The following is a 15946-nucleotide window of genomic DNA, read 5'->3' as shown; positions in this document are numbered from 1 at the left end:
AGATAAATACACTATGATCCTTCCTGACAAACATAATATTAAAAAGTACAAGATTTTACATATTTTCTTTTATTTTTAGGAATATCTTAGAAAACAATATTTGTTTTTTCTTTTTTTCGAGTGTTAACTAAAATTCAGCCTCTGGGAAAACATTTTTCCCAACATCACCATTTTTTTTCTTTTTTTTTCTTTTTTTTTACTCACAATACACTGACATAGATACTCTTTATACAGGTACTCATTACTTCCTTTTTGTTTCAGTGTGGAAACCAACTGAGAAAAGAATAACTTTGCTGAAAGTCACACAATTAAGTAGAGTTGGGGTTTGAAACAAAAGAAGGAGTAACAAAGAAGAGAAAATTTTGAGCAAATAATAAAGGATATAGAGGGTGAGAATGAAGTGGGAAAGAAAGCAATAAATGAAAATGAATAAAGAAGTGGCCTCCTCAGAAATACCAAAGAAGACAGCACTTCCATCCACAAAATCATCTCACTTTTGCAACAACCTTGCAGCACATCAGTGACTATACTTGAAATTACAAAATGTCCATGTAATAAGGCCTTTCAAAGTGGAAGAAAGTTATCATTTGGTGAGCACCCAATGGAAACATAAGTTTAAGTGACTTAAATGAAGGTGAGCCAGCATCTATTTTGAACTTGAACTACTTCCAAGAAAGAAGTCAAGCAATCTTTAAAGAACCATGAACTCTTTTAGACCACTATGGTATTTGTACACTAAACCAACAAGTTACCACAAGATAGCTTGGTCACTATAAGGATAGACTTTGCATGAAAGATATGGTTTTAAAATGTACTACCATAGACCATAGGGCGTAATAACCTCCCCCTGGGAGCAAATCTGTAACAGGCAACATTTCTTGATTAAAAAAAAGTAATAGAGTTCTAAATAGTCATTTACTAAAAAAATAGTCTTCTGAGATTTTTTTTTTAATTATAAAAAGCAATATATATTATACTAGAATATCTTTCGGGAGAAAAGGTGTAAATAAATTTAAGACTGTAAGAAAATGATTACAATGTGAAACCTGACCAGCAATCCCTTGGGGCAGCAGTCAAGCTGGTTAAATCAAGTTAAAGATTGATTATAGGGCCAAAGTGCTGTGGCTTGACCCCTTGATGGGGACCCAAAATCTTTTTACTCAAAAGTGAGTAAAATGGTCAGGAGATAGAATAAAGAAATTTCCAGGATGCTTGAGATAGGAATTCATGAACTGTGGTACCAAAACCCATTGGTGAAGACCTGACTTGTGCTACATTTGGATTAAACAAATATGGAAATGTAAGGATTAGTAAAATTATGGAAACTGGAATGTTTAAAGAGGCTTTATTTTTTAAAAAAAGTTATGGCAACTTGATTGCATCTCTTGTATCTGATTGTACTATGGAAGTGGACATTGTGTCTCACTGGAGAACTGGGATATGGAGGCTGTTAGTTCTTTCTTTTGGCTATCAAAGGAAAGAAAAAAACTGTAGAAGGCAGTAAATTTTAAGCCCTCTTGTGTACATGGAATTGTTTAATAATGCCATAAATATTCACTGTTCATCCCAGCTCAAACCTGAAAAGATATTTAAAAGAATTTAATAACTTCTTGATCAGAAATTTGGCCAAATGAGAAATTAATACCAGAGCCTGATAGGAAATTATCTTACATGTTTTTGTGAAACCAGAAATGCAGCTCTAGAGGCAGTTCAAAGCCCAGCTACCGTGTTTCCCTGAAAATAAGACCTAGCTGGACAACCAGCTCTAATGTGTCTTTTGGAGCAAAAATTAATATAAGATCCAGTCTTGTATCATATTATGTTAGATAAGACCTCATCTTATATTATAGTAAAATAAGACCAGGTTTTATATTAATTTTTGCTCCAAAAGACACATTAGAGCTGATTGTCCAACTAGGTCTTATTTTCAGGGAAACACGGTATCTTTATCATCCACAATTCCTAAAACTGAAGGAAAAAAAGTAAAAATGGGAGATACTGGGGTGTTTTTGAAAGCACAAACTGCTCCTATGGCTCCAAGGCTCCTTTGAGAAAAATAAACACAAACCTTAAGTGCTTTATCCCCAAATGGTAGTAAGAAAAGCTTTAGCCATCTACACAGGTAATCTTAATGTATTCTGCCAGAAACACAGTTTGGATCCAACTGTTCTTTTATATTACCTTATCTGTTTTAAGGCAGTACTTTAAAAATGAAGCCTAGGAGGTTTCTGTTCATGTCTGTTTGCATGTTCATGTGTGTGTGTGTTATTTTCTACCTCTGGATGGTTGTTGATTTACAGAAAAAAGGGGATCTATTATTGAATTGGCTTAAACAAACAACTGCTCCTATGAGAATTCCCCAAAATGTAACAGAAACTAACCCAAATGCTCTTCAGAATCACATGATCTGAGAAAACATTTGATATTCAAGCTGCTTTGAGTTTGGTTTGGTTAAATAAGCATACCTTTAGAACAATCAGCATTAAATAATACTTTTATTCTAATGAATCAAATAAGTTCGTGTTATCTCTGTTGCAAAATTTGTCAGCAAGAAAAGTAACTAGCTATGATGAAATTTTCTTAAGTAATCTCAACTTAATTGTTAGGAACAAGCAAAATAAATGTAAGTAGGATAAAAGATTTATTTTTAGGCGTACTCTTTAGCAATAATTATGTTGTTAAAAATGGCTTCCTAAATCTCTTTGGTAACCTGAAATGTTAAAGTTTTGCTAGCTAAATTAAATGATGGATATTCATGGAATGGCTACACCATTTCCAAAGAAGATAAAATAATGAAACATTAATTACTGAACACAAGTTTATAAACTGTTTGCTTGTTATTGTAGAGGAACTAAAGATACTTGGATAAACATGCCTGTCCACGTTAGAACTTGTGCTATGAGGAGAAATATACATACATATATATATATATATATATATATATATATATATATATATATATATATATATATAGAGAGAGAGAGAGAGAGAGAGAGAGAGAGAGAGACAAAAAAAAGTACACACATTTTAAGAAAGGAAAACTATTAAAATTGTAACAATCAATATATACTGATAACAAAAAATGAACATAAGTCACGTTTGACTTCTGCAATTACAAGAGGTTCTCAAAGTGGTTACCATCAGCGCCCAGACACTTCTGATTATGGCGAACTACTGCTTGAGCAATGTTGACCAAAGTGTCTATATATAAATATATGCGATATAGATATAGATATAGATGATACAGATATGTGTTCATAAATGTATCAATCTAAATACCGGCGTAACAGTTCACAATTGCTTACTTCTTAGTTTTCATTAGAAATTAAGATTTTTTTTAAAGTTATGAATTCTAATATATGTAATTAAAGCTACAGAAATAAAAATAACAGGGAAAACAACTGTTTATACAAAAAAAGTAGGATATGTTTTGTCTAAATAAAGAAAAAGGATCATGAGATGGAGATGTGTTTTTGTTACAGAAGTGAAGTAATTTTTTCCTGATTATTATTTTTGACTGGGAGTGAGAATAAGAGTGTGTCCTAAAAGGGACACAGAAAGTTGTAGAAAGTTTGTGGAAAAGGAACCTTGATAAAGGAAATTTTATATGTGGTCAAGCTAAATAAGACTGAAATAAATTTAATCAAGTGAATTTAAATATTAAAAGCAAGCTGATGCAAAATTAGAGTTCGTTTTCTCTCTTTGTTAAAAGGACTATTGGTTTACTAATGATGCTATGAAACTTTTCTGCCTAGACAGAAAAGATTCTGTGTTTTATCAAAATAATATTCTGTTTTATGTTGTCTTAATCAGGTCCTTGATTACTTAAGAAAACGAAATCTCCTCAATAGTAAGAACTGAGTTTTTCTATCAATTATATAAACTTCTGTATTTTTCTTTGAAATATTTTATTATCACTTTGGTTAAATGGGTAATTAAGTATTGCTTCATAATGATTTACGATCCTATTTAGTCAAATGTCCAAATCTTTTGCTATATTCTGACAAACTTTCCAAACTTTAAATTATAACTAGAGTCTTGGCCTAGGAATAATTTTGAGGTATCCCGGAAAGGCCATTGGAACACCACAAAAGATTTGTTTTCTCTCTTTACAAAGTGGAATATTAAATTAATTAGGCTTATTTTGGTACATTGAAATTACATGGGAAGCATTGTCAAATAAGAAATAACATCGAGCCTTTTCTGTGTTGTATTTGTAATGTTACAAGTGTTCCAGAAATTATGTAAAATGCTGAGATGGAAAGCTGAGATGTCCTGACTTAAGATGTCTTTCATCAAAATTGAGGCACACACTAAAAGCACCGAACCTGAGTGTCAGATTGTGGCACATGTAGATGAAATCCATGCTGGGTTTGCAAAAATGACCCCTCATTGCCAGACTTCTGCCATCATGATATTTTTAAAACACATCAACTTGGGCCGGCCCAGTGGCTCAGGCGGTTAGAGCTCCATGTTCCTAACTCTGAAGGCTGCCGGTTCGACTCCCACATGGGCCAGGGGGCTCTCAACCACAAAGTTGCCAGTTCAATTCCTCGAGTCCTGCAAGGGATGGTGGGCTCTGCCCCCTGCAACTAGAAAACGGCAAATGGACCTGGAGCTGAGCTGCCTCCCGGATGGCTCAGTTGGTTGGAGCGTGGGCTCTCAACCACAAGGTTGCCCGTTCATTTCCTCAAGTCCCACAAGGGATGGTGGGCTGCGCTCCCTGCAACTAACAACGGCAACTGGACCTGGAGCTGAGCTGCACCCTCCACAACTAAGATTGAAAGGACAACAACTTGATTTGGAAAAACAAAAAAAAATGTCAACTTGTCTCAAGACTAAGACTGGTTTAATAATAGAAGAGGCTACCAACCCAAAATCTGGAAGGTGAGGAAAAAAATTCACTTCTCTGCCTGATCATTCAGCTGAACTGCAGTCGGTCTTCTCTTGTCCTTGAACTAGAATTTACATCATTAGCTTTCCTGAGTCTCCAGCTTGAAGATGGCAGATTGTAGGAAATCTCAGCCTCCATAATCATGTGAGCCAATTCCTTCTAATAAACCTCTTTATATATCTACATCTATATCTGTCTATGGCCTACTGGTTGTATTTCTCTAGAGAACTCTGACCAGTACAAGGGATGGTAACAGTTTATTGTCAGAATTAAATGAGATGATTCATGGCACATGATATATACATAATGAACGTATAGGGAGAATTTGTAAACTCTCTGATATGTTATTATTTAATATAGCATTTTGTATATCAGTGTGTTTGCATATGTGATATATATAGTCATATGTGATTTATATGTATGTATGTGTATATATATATATATATATATATATATATATATATATATATGTAGAGAGAGAGAGGGCCAAAAAAAATGTATACACATTTTAAGAAAGGAAAACTCTTAACATTGCAATACTCAATATACACCCATAAAAAATAAATAAACACAAGTCACGTTTGACTTTAGCAACTACAAGAGGTGCTCAAAGTGTTTACCATCAGCATCCAGACTGATGTGATTAGGGCAGACTACTGCTTGAGCAACGAACATGTCCACTTGTGTACATTTTTCGGGCAACCCTGATATATATATATATATATATATATATATATATATATAGCTGTCATCAGATCTTCAAAGGGCACTATAGCCTGAAACAGGTTTACGAGGCCTAATTTTATAAGAAAGAGGTAAATTAAATATACATACACACACACGAAACGCATGTACAAAAGTTTGAGTATCTTCTGTTCTGCTTTCAGTCCCTAAAGTCCCTACCTTTACATCTTCATGAAGTCCATATCATCTGCTTGGCACACAGAAAGTTTTCATATAAAAGCAAAATGATACAATTCCAATCACAAATTTCCCTTCCCAAAGCATCCCTGATTCACATTTAAGCAGTTATAGAAAGCAAATCTTCTGGATAGCCTGCATTAGAGAGTATTCTCATTAACTGTTTTCCATGGGTCTATGAAAACTATAAATTATAAATTATGTATTGATTTTTATGAGATTTTTTAATCTAAGGAGCTTTTAAAGAATCAGTTTATCTGGTATAACATAAATAAATTTTGATTTATAAAAGTGAAATAAAATGTTGGAAGAATTGTTATTTATCATAATTGACCAAGAAAACTAAGTAGAGCACAGTTGTATGCCAACCTTGAATTATAATTTATAACTCGAATATTCATTTGTATAAAACCACTGAGCTGTGTATTAAATGAAGATTGATTTCATCTGGCCCGTTCTATTGAAAACATAATTTTTACTAAGTGATATACTCTATATTAACATCACATGCCTTGTGAGCCCCAAAGCAGAGGAACATTAGTATGAAGAGTAAAGGTAATCAGCTAAGTACCTTTAGTACCATGAGTTTCTTTCTCCATCATTCTATCTAACTGAGGAAATAAAATTTTAGCTACCAAATCTCCATTTGCCTATATAATTTCAAAAGATGCTTTTAAAAGTATTATTCAAAGGGCTAACTCTCAACTCTAGCCTGAGTTGACACATTTCCACTAAAAACAACTAGTTATTTGAATCTCTGTGGCCACGATCATGTTTTCTTTTAACTGAGATATACAACATTGTGTTCTGCACAATGTTATATTGACATACAACATTGTGTAAGTCTAAGGTGTACACACATGTTGATTTGATGCATTTATATATGGCAATATATATTAGCATTAGCTAACACCTCTATCATGTCACATAATTATCATTTTGTGGAGAGAACATTTAAGATCTAGTCCCTTAGCAACTTTGAAGTATATAATACTGTATTGTTCACTGTAATTACATGATTATGTTTTTAAGGAATAACATTTCAACAACTGAAGAAATAAAAGTAATAAAGCTGTCCATAAAGATCAATCAGAAAACTTAAAAGAAATCTAAAACAACAAAAATGATTTATATTCCGACCAGGAAAACCAGGACTAAATTTTTGTATAATTTACTAGACTTTTCTCCATGTACATATATCCTCAGGTTTATATTAATATACTTATAAAACTTTAATGTCATTTATATGGTTTAATTTTCATTTTCTTCAAATATGGATCTAATTAATTCTTTTAAATTCACTGAATAGTAATTCTTAGTTACTTTGTTCCACAATTTAAGTAATATGTCTTCTAATTTTTTTTCATTTTCAATGTTCCACTTTAAACAAAAACTGTAATGAATCTCCCTGGATGCATATCTTTGCGCACTTATTTCCTTAGAATAAAATTCCTCAAAATGAAGTTGTCACATCAACGTGTAAGCACATTTTTAAGGTGTTTGATACATTTTTGCCAAAATTGATGCAAACTTTCTAAAAGGCAATTTGGCAAAAATGTGAAAAATACCTTTAAAATGTGCTTACCCTTTGATGTGACAACTTCATTTTGAGGAATTTTATTCTAAGGAAATGTGCAAAGATATGTATCCATATGATTTCACTGATATGTGGTATATAAAACTGAAAACAACAAAGGAACAAGAAAAACAAATGAAAAAACAAAAACTCATAGACACAGACAATACACAGTGGTTACCAGAGGGTAGGTGGGGAGGCAGATGGTAGACGAGGGTAAAAGAGATCGAATATATGATGATGGAAAGAGAACTGACTCTGGGTGGTGAACACACAATGTGATATATAGATAATGTATTACAGAATTGTACACTTGAAACCTATGTAACTTTACTAACAATTGTCACCCCAATAAACTTTAATTTAAAAAATAAAAGGAAGAAAAGAAAGCTTGCATCAGTTTGAATAGCCAACAGTAGGTTTATAACTGTACATTTCCACATCTGCTCTTCAACATTGGACATTATAATTCTTTTTAATATTTTATTCTTGGGAATAACTTGAAAACACAAATGTCAAACCTTCAGGCCTTTTAAAACTGTTGAGAGCAACTTGGTAGTAAAAGGTGAAAGAAAAAAAAAAATCCAAAGCAATGTAATAAACTCTGCAATTTGTAATCGCTTTGCTTTTTTGAGAAAAGAAAAGCACCCTCAAGAGAGTTACTTGGAACTAATTCTGGGGTAATTATTATAGTTACATGTATATATATATAGAATACTAAAGAAGATTAAAGGCGTTTCTGCAGGCTGGACAGATAGGAAACCACACAGTGAATCATAAATCAAATATTCCATGTCTGAAGCTGTTTGGAAGGCCAAGGGGGGATGTGTATTTCAGCAATTTGTGAGGTGACAGTTTCTTCTCTTCCTGCTGCCTTACATACCCATACTTAATTCTAATGTGAAATTCAAGATCAAGACTTGCATAGCTTACTTACTTGATGGTGTTATCTAAAACAGCACTAGAGGCTGTGCACAGACATTTTAAACATTGAGATTACAAAGCTAATTGCAAAATAATAGCAAAAAAGACTTGAAGGGAAATAACAAGAATCAGATGGAAAATTAGAAAGAAAGAAGTGAGGAGAAACTGAGAAATGCCAAGTCAGAGAATAACACATCAAATTTCTCTGTGCTCTGTCCACCCCCATACTTTTGACTGATATTTGTCCTCCAAGATCCAGAGAATAGGAACCAAATTCTGAACATGTTTCTAAGGCCAACCCCTTTTTGTTACAAGGAAAAAGAAGAAGGAATGGATGAGCAGAAGTAATTGTAGTAGCAGTCATTGTCTAGTAAGCAGCCATTTTCTGAGTTACTGTCACGTATAACTTAGCTTGGCAATTAGATGAAATGTTGAGAACCTATATCTGGGTTTCCCAAACAATACATCTAGACCAGTTAAAAATCTTCAATGCCATATTGCTGATGGCTCTTCCAAGTGATTTTTAGTGCCATGTGCTTTTCATCACCATATATCTTTCTTCACCATGATTAAATCACAATGTTATCTCTACTTTCTTAGAGATAAAGAGTTGCTGACACTATGATTTCTTGGGGAAAATGAAGAAAGGCTCCTTAAAACAAGCAAACCAACAAACAAAAAGCCCAGGAGGCTTAGCCCTATGGAATTACTTTGCATAGCCCTTCAGATTTCTTAAAGGCCACATAAAATTTCTTGACCGTGCCAGATTTTTTTGATTCATAAAACTAGTCCATTTGTAAGAATCCAGTTTAAGGGGTGATATTTTAAGGTGCAGTTTGAAGAAGATGAAAAGATTGTACAAATATGTTTATTTGGGAAAGACTGATACAACAAGATTGAAATGTTCTCTCCTATTTCCCTAAGAAAAACCAGCTTGCCATATTTCATTTGCTATAGGAAATTCTTACACATGACCTAAAGTGGAAAAATTGAAATTGAAAAAATACATCACTTCCAAATAAGCTTAATATGGAATAATGCTTTTTTAAAAAAAATATGATTAAAAGATTAGGGTCAAAGCAATAGGATATGGTGGTTGAAGATTACTTAGTATGTGAAATCTTCCTTTAAAAGGGACAAATATTACATAGGGAAACAATCTTCCAAATATGGAATTAGAAATATCAATGGGAGTAATTGTAAATGATTTGAAGAAAAATGTACAATTCTTTATAAACACTTTGGATTGACTCAAATATATAATTTTAGATTATTTAATTCCTGCCAGGGAGATTTCCATAATTACTTTTTTTAAAATTAGTTTCATGCGTACAAAACGATGTACTAGTTAAACATTTATACGCCTCACAAAGTGATAACCCCCTTCCCCCAATCTCCTACCCCTCCGACATCACATACAGCCATTATATTTCCACTGTCTCTGTTCCTTATGCTGTATTCCACTTCATATATATATATATATATATATATATATATATATATTTATAGTTGACATTCATTATTATTCAGCTTCAGCTTCAGGTGTACAGTGCAGTGATCAGGCACCTACACCATCCCTGAAATTGTCTCCCTAATAATACAAGTGTCCATCGGATACCCTACAAAGTCTTTACAGCATTATTGATTATATTCCCCAAACTGTCTTTCATATAAAAATATGGAACACTTCACAAATTTGCATTTTATTCTTGCTCAGGGACCATGCAAATCTTCTCTGTATCGTTCCAGTTTTAGTATATGTGCTGCAGAAGCGAGCACCCATAATTACTTCTTTATTTCATATATATGTAATGGGCTAGACAGCTGAGACCTAAAAAGATAATTATTTCAGCTCCCTGTTTCTAATGCAGTCATTCTAAAATTTGAGTGTCAATAAGAATCATTCAGAGAGATTCCAAGGCCCCACCCCACAGGGTTATGATTCAGTGTGTTTAATGTGGGACAAAGAAACACGTTTTGCCCAACTACTCAGTATGTATTTCATACACTTCTTTCCAGATCATGGAGAGAGACATTGTTCTATGTAATGGATATTGAAATCACTCAGAACAAGCAGTTGTTTGTCAAAGATCTCTAAAGAGAGGACTCTCTAAATCTCCTGGTACTTCATTCTACTTTTTCATCCCTGGGATGGTCAAACTTTTTTCTTATGTCCATCAAAAATGCACACAATTAATTTAAGGCAAGGTACAACATATTAATAGTCTGTGTGGGCTACATAATATATTTTTTTTAATTTATGATACTCCAGGACTTTTTTCTTCGTTGAATAGTTTTATCTCTTAAAAGCATTTTATCATTTGAGCTAGTTAACGTCACTAAGACTATTTCTGTATTCAAATGCTACATCTCATATTGCCTTTTCCCTTCTTATCCCCCATTCTTTTTAATCTTTTAACTCCTTTATACCTTTCTGAAATATCCAATGAGGATTTGTAAAACATTCAGGGGGAAAATGATTCCCAGGATTTCCTTTACATATATTATTAGTTCTCAATCCCAATACCTATTGATTGAAATGATAAATGGTAGTTCAGATAAAAATTTAAATTTATAGCCAATCAGCATAGCCTCCAAAATTTAAATGTTGCAATGTGGACAAAAACATTTGCTTTGCCATTCTAGATGTTATCTGTTTCTGTGTGTGTGTGTGTGTGTGTGTCTGTTTGCTTTTTTTTTTTTACAAAATATATATTCTAGCAGTATTTTAAAATACAATATATAACAAAAGGTAACTGTGTATAAAAAAGCTAAGCTTTTTCTCCAAAATTTTGGCCAATGTATGAGATACATAAAAGCAATAAATGCAGCCAACACAACTCCTAGCTTATGAAAAACCTGATATAAAGCACTTCTTAACTAAATTGATAACAAAAAATTCTGCCTCCAGCTGTATCTAAAGAAGCATTTTGTTGCAATGCCATGCATATCCGTTGGAAATCTGATTTTTTTTTCCCCTGAAGCAGCACAAATCTTCATTTCAACTACTTTTTATATTGTATACTGTGAAATTAGGTAAATCCTGAATTCAATTTTGCAGATGTTTCTGCTAGAACAATAATTTGGTGCATTAAAGAAGATTAAAGAAAATAGTAGCAAACTACATTTATCTAGAAATTAATCTATTTCTTGACTTAAACCTAAAATGCAATATAGGCATTTCTTAATTATTAAGTACTTGATTATCTCTCCTGGAACTTCTCCACCCACACCCCATCTTCCCACTGTCATGATGAAGTTTACAGGAGAGCTTACAATGTCCTTGAAATAGTACTCAAAAACACCACCACCACCATCCAAAATTACAGACATCTCAATTTGTTTCTTAATTCATCTTTACCTCTAATAAAATGACTGAGAAAGACAAAACTACTGATTCCAAGGTCACCTATTAATATAATCATATGCTGCAGCTTGAATGAGCTTTGAAGATCAAGTTTTCCAACAGTCTGATTTTATGGGTAAGAACATGAAGACTCAGAGAAGTTAAGTCATGCTCCTGCAGTCACAGAGTTAGTAAGCAGCCCTTTGTCCTAAGACCCAAGTCTTGTGACTCTTGAGTTGAAACCTTTTCCCATAATATTATGTGTGGGCAGGCGATTGTGAAGAAGAGACTGAAAAGGCTATTGATATTTATTTTTAAATGTCCAGCCATTAGATGGTCTTTATCTATAAACCTTATCAAACCAAATTTCACTTCCTATAATCTATTTTGTCAAAAGTTGAAAATATTTTTCCACAATTAAAATCGTTATTTAACAATGTGTTACCAGCTATAACTCTGTCTGTGTGTGTGTGTGTGTGTGTGTGTGTGTGTGTGTGTGTGTGTGTTTAAATTCTATGCAGTATTTAAAATCTTCCTGGGAATTCAGTTCAATTAGCTCCTCATGGGGGGGAAGTGGAAATGCTGAAATTCAGCAAGCATATGTGCACTTTACCAGTCTCTACCTATATTCTAATATGGGCATATCTTGTGGTATCAGAGGGAAGAGGGGTGTTGCGTGTGGTTTGAAAATTCTCTGTAGGATTTTGATTTCACTGTATCTAGTTCAGAATGACTTAAAGGCATCCTGTGGATTCATTATTCACAATAAAAAGCACTTACACATGAACATAAAACTTCAGTACAGGTGGTGCCATAGTTTACCACGAGATTCCCAGAATCAAGGAAGTTTTGTGTAAGAAAAAAGTGTAAGATAAAATGAAAATAGCTTTGATTAGACAAGATTTCATGACCTCCACACTGCCTGGCATGGTGCCTGCAAATCCCTTAGAGATTCATTCATCAGATTAAGGTACATTCTCTAAAAGATTTAGGTTTAAAAATCTGGGCTGCTTGGAAAGGAATTCAGGAACTCGAGTCCCCATTTTCCCTCACTAACAGGCAATAGCATGAACTAACTTATTATATTGATTCTCATGTTAGGAAACAGGCTGGCACTGAAAAGATAAAATCAGGGGCTCAACTATTTTAATGCTATAGGAAACACATGAGGTCCCACTAGTGTCCCTACAGAAATTTAGATCCAGGGGTCTATGGATCTTATTAAAAGGTACCCGACTGGAAGTCACACCAAACTTTTCTCACAGTGTTACCTCAGCCTGGGCCAGATTGACAGTGAAAGAAAACATTCATAGAGCAAGATTAACCTTTTACTTCAAGGAAATGGAAAGAGTCAAAGCATCAGTGACCTGATTATAATCCCAAGGCTATTCTCCACCAAAGGCAAGTAGTTCATTTGATATGAAGAAAAGCTGGAGTGTGAGATTCTCAGCTTCTAGCATTCAGAGATTTCCTACACTGATAATATAAGCAGCTTCTCCAAAGTTTGGTGAAGCCCAGTAATGATAGGTCCCTAACAGAGGATTTAAATTTTTGTATAGATGTGTTTTATGTGATATAGGAGTGGGTTTTGTCCTGTTTTTTTTGTTTGTATGTTTGTTTTGTTGTTGTTGTTCTGAGAGAAAGACCTGTCACCTTGAAGAAAAAAGCAAGTGTGTAGTGTTATCCAGGTGGTCCTTTGCCTAAGGGTCAGTAATCAAGAAGGCTGGGGAGAATACTTACTTCCTTTTGCATTTGTTCAGTGTTTTCCAAATTTTAGATCATTTAAAATTTGATCTACATATAATGTAATGTTATCTTTACAACTACCTGGGGAGATGATCTAAGGCATTCTATTAACTGAATTATTACTCCAAATAATTTGCCCAAAGTAAAACAGCTAGTAAATAAGAGAGCTGGGACTAGCATACATACATGTCTTTTAAACTCTAGTTCTTTCTGTGCTGTGACACTGACTTTTTAAAATGACAGAAATACAAAGCTACCTCTACACACACCAATGTGAGTGTTCAGCTCGTTCAAACCATCACACTGATAAAAAGAAAGAAGAACGAAGGGTTCAGAACAACTTTCGCCGGCTGATATTAAAAGTGATCTTTGAAGGGGTAAGCAAAAGAAAGGAAGGACTGTTTGTAATACAGAGGCAGCTTGCAGGAGGTTCTCTTCTGCTGAAAAGGCCAGGAAGAGGAACCCAAGCAATGGGAGTGTTCCGTAATGGCCCCAGGTACGAGAAAGTCAATGTCCCCCTAGCTGTAACAGCCGAGTTTCATAGCAACCATATACTGCTATATGAGGGCATTTTGCGTTTTATCCATCACAGTTTACATGCAGGATTTAACTGAATATACTACTTTAGATGTATGTTTCAGATGCAGAATTTAGATTGAATATACTATTGGGTTATATATGACACTTTTGAAGGAAATCAATGTTTGAATTATTTAATATATCTGTATCTCTCAAGTATATACAGTTAGGGAGAGTTTTATTCTTGGGCTCAAATACCTCATTAGGTAATAATACTTTCCTCATTTGTGTTACTCAAATTAGAAACACACTACCGAGCAGGAATTCATAGAGCTCCACATTAATCTCTGACCTTGTAAGCGACTCTTAACCCTGCAAGATATTATGGGCAGGTAGAGGATTCACATTAAATAATTCCTCTTTAGTCACCATCTTTTGAAATATAATCATCTACCACATGACCATGGATTTGAATCCCTGAGAGTCAACACCATTAGCTTATAGCTGTATCTACAAAACGATTAACTCAGGGAAAATTCTCTTGAGTACTTTTTATATTAAAATATCTTTTTAAAATACAATTTAATACTATTTGAGTTATAGGCAAATATTATATCTAGTTTAGATCTTTAAAGATGGGAGCCGTAATATCTTAATATTAAACACGTATTTGAACAGTATAATTAGCTCTCCAAAGGAAAATGTTTCCTATGCTAAGAAAAATGAGCTTTATGTTTTTTAATAAATGTTTAGGGACGTACGTAGTAACAAATCAATCCCGCTAAAGGAAAATTTAAATGTTTTCTTAAAAATGTTAATAATCATCTTCCCACTTTCCACAACTTAACACAGGCTGGCAAATATACAATACTTCCTTTTGAAAGCATCAAAATGCCTACTCTTTACTTTGCTCTGATGGGCGTTTTTCACATCATCGCCCTTTTGTTCACAGAATGGCTATCAAAATACATTTTCTACAAAGCTCATTCAAGTAGATTGGACAGCAGGAAGCCATGTGCAATCCCATTTACACAGTGAGATACTTTCAAATACATACACCGATCAGCAGGATACTATCATTTAGTAACAACAACAACAAGCATAACTATAATCTCCACCATAATAAAAAAGAGGACAGCCTATATTAGCGTTTAAGAAAAGTTGATTGCAAGTTTAGGTCCTGTGGTAGGATTATTGTAAAAGAAAAAAAAAATTGAATTAAAGATGCAAAGAATTAAAAGAATTAAGAAAAAGTAGAGTGAGTCATCATCAGCACTGTCGCTTCAAGCAAATCTTCATGTTACAAAGAGATGGTTGTTGACATAATGGGTTCCCATTGATCCTCTTCACAATTTCTCTGACTTCCCCTTTAATATAGTCTTTTTGAAAAGCCCAGCAATATATATAATAAGTGAGTAACTTATTACAAGGAAACAAAACTAAAGATTGAAAACTGTTCTCTCTTTAAATAGTTATTTAAATATGAATGGAATGATATCGCCATAAGCTAAAGCTTAGTTTTAATCCTGGAGCTTCACCATCTCATGTGTACTACCTGTCAATGATAGCCTAAGCAAGACAAAATCAGATTCCATAAAATGTAAACATTTCGACATACCAAAACAATAATAACCACCCAAATGTTTTAAAGGGAAGGGAAGCATTTATTTGAAAAACATTTTATAGTATGTTAGACAAAAATTAATACCTCGAACAAAACACACACACACACACACACACACACACACACACACACACACACACACATCAGGGAAATAAACCGCGGGAGAACAGTCATTTTTTTTAGACTGTGCTCCGCTGTACCTTAGGTGATGATGGATGTAAGGTGTGATGGGACAGCTAGGCTGGTGGGGCGCCAGGCCTCCACCCCTGCTTCCGCCAGACTAGCTTTGCTTTTATTGATTTTATATATTGGACTTCTGAGTAAAGCTTTTGTTCGGAGAATGATATTGAAACAAAAACTCTGAAAACCACTGTTCTAGAAGTACCTTGATGGGTC

The 15946-nt window shown here is 33.9% G+C and overlaps 1 protein-coding gene and 1 non-coding gene across 4 annotated transcripts in view; both read right to left on the bottom strand.

The window, feature by feature from the left end:
* PRKG1 (protein kinase cGMP-dependent 1) overlaps nucleotides 1-15946 on the bottom strand; it is a 1140935-nt gene that overhangs the window by 405899 nt on the left and 719090 nt on the right. The gene's annotated exons all lie outside the window — the stretch shown is intronic.
* Nucleotides 9988-10094, bottom strand: LOC141573020 (U6 spliceosomal RNA). The gene has a single exon (XR_012498605.2). It is a non-coding gene; the product is annotated as a U6 spliceosomal RNA (small nuclear RNA).

Source organism: Rhinolophus sinicus, chromosome 15 (genome assembly GCF_057876585.1).
Source record: "Rhinolophus sinicus isolate RSI-liver-muscle chromosome 15, RSI-T2T, whole genome shotgun sequence".
Taxonomy (NCBI): Eukaryota; Metazoa; Chordata; class Mammalia; order Chiroptera; family Rhinolophidae; genus Rhinolophus; species Rhinolophus sinicus.
The sequence above is the reverse complement of the archived record's forward strand: the minus strand, read 5'-3'. Positions and strand labels throughout refer to the sequence as shown.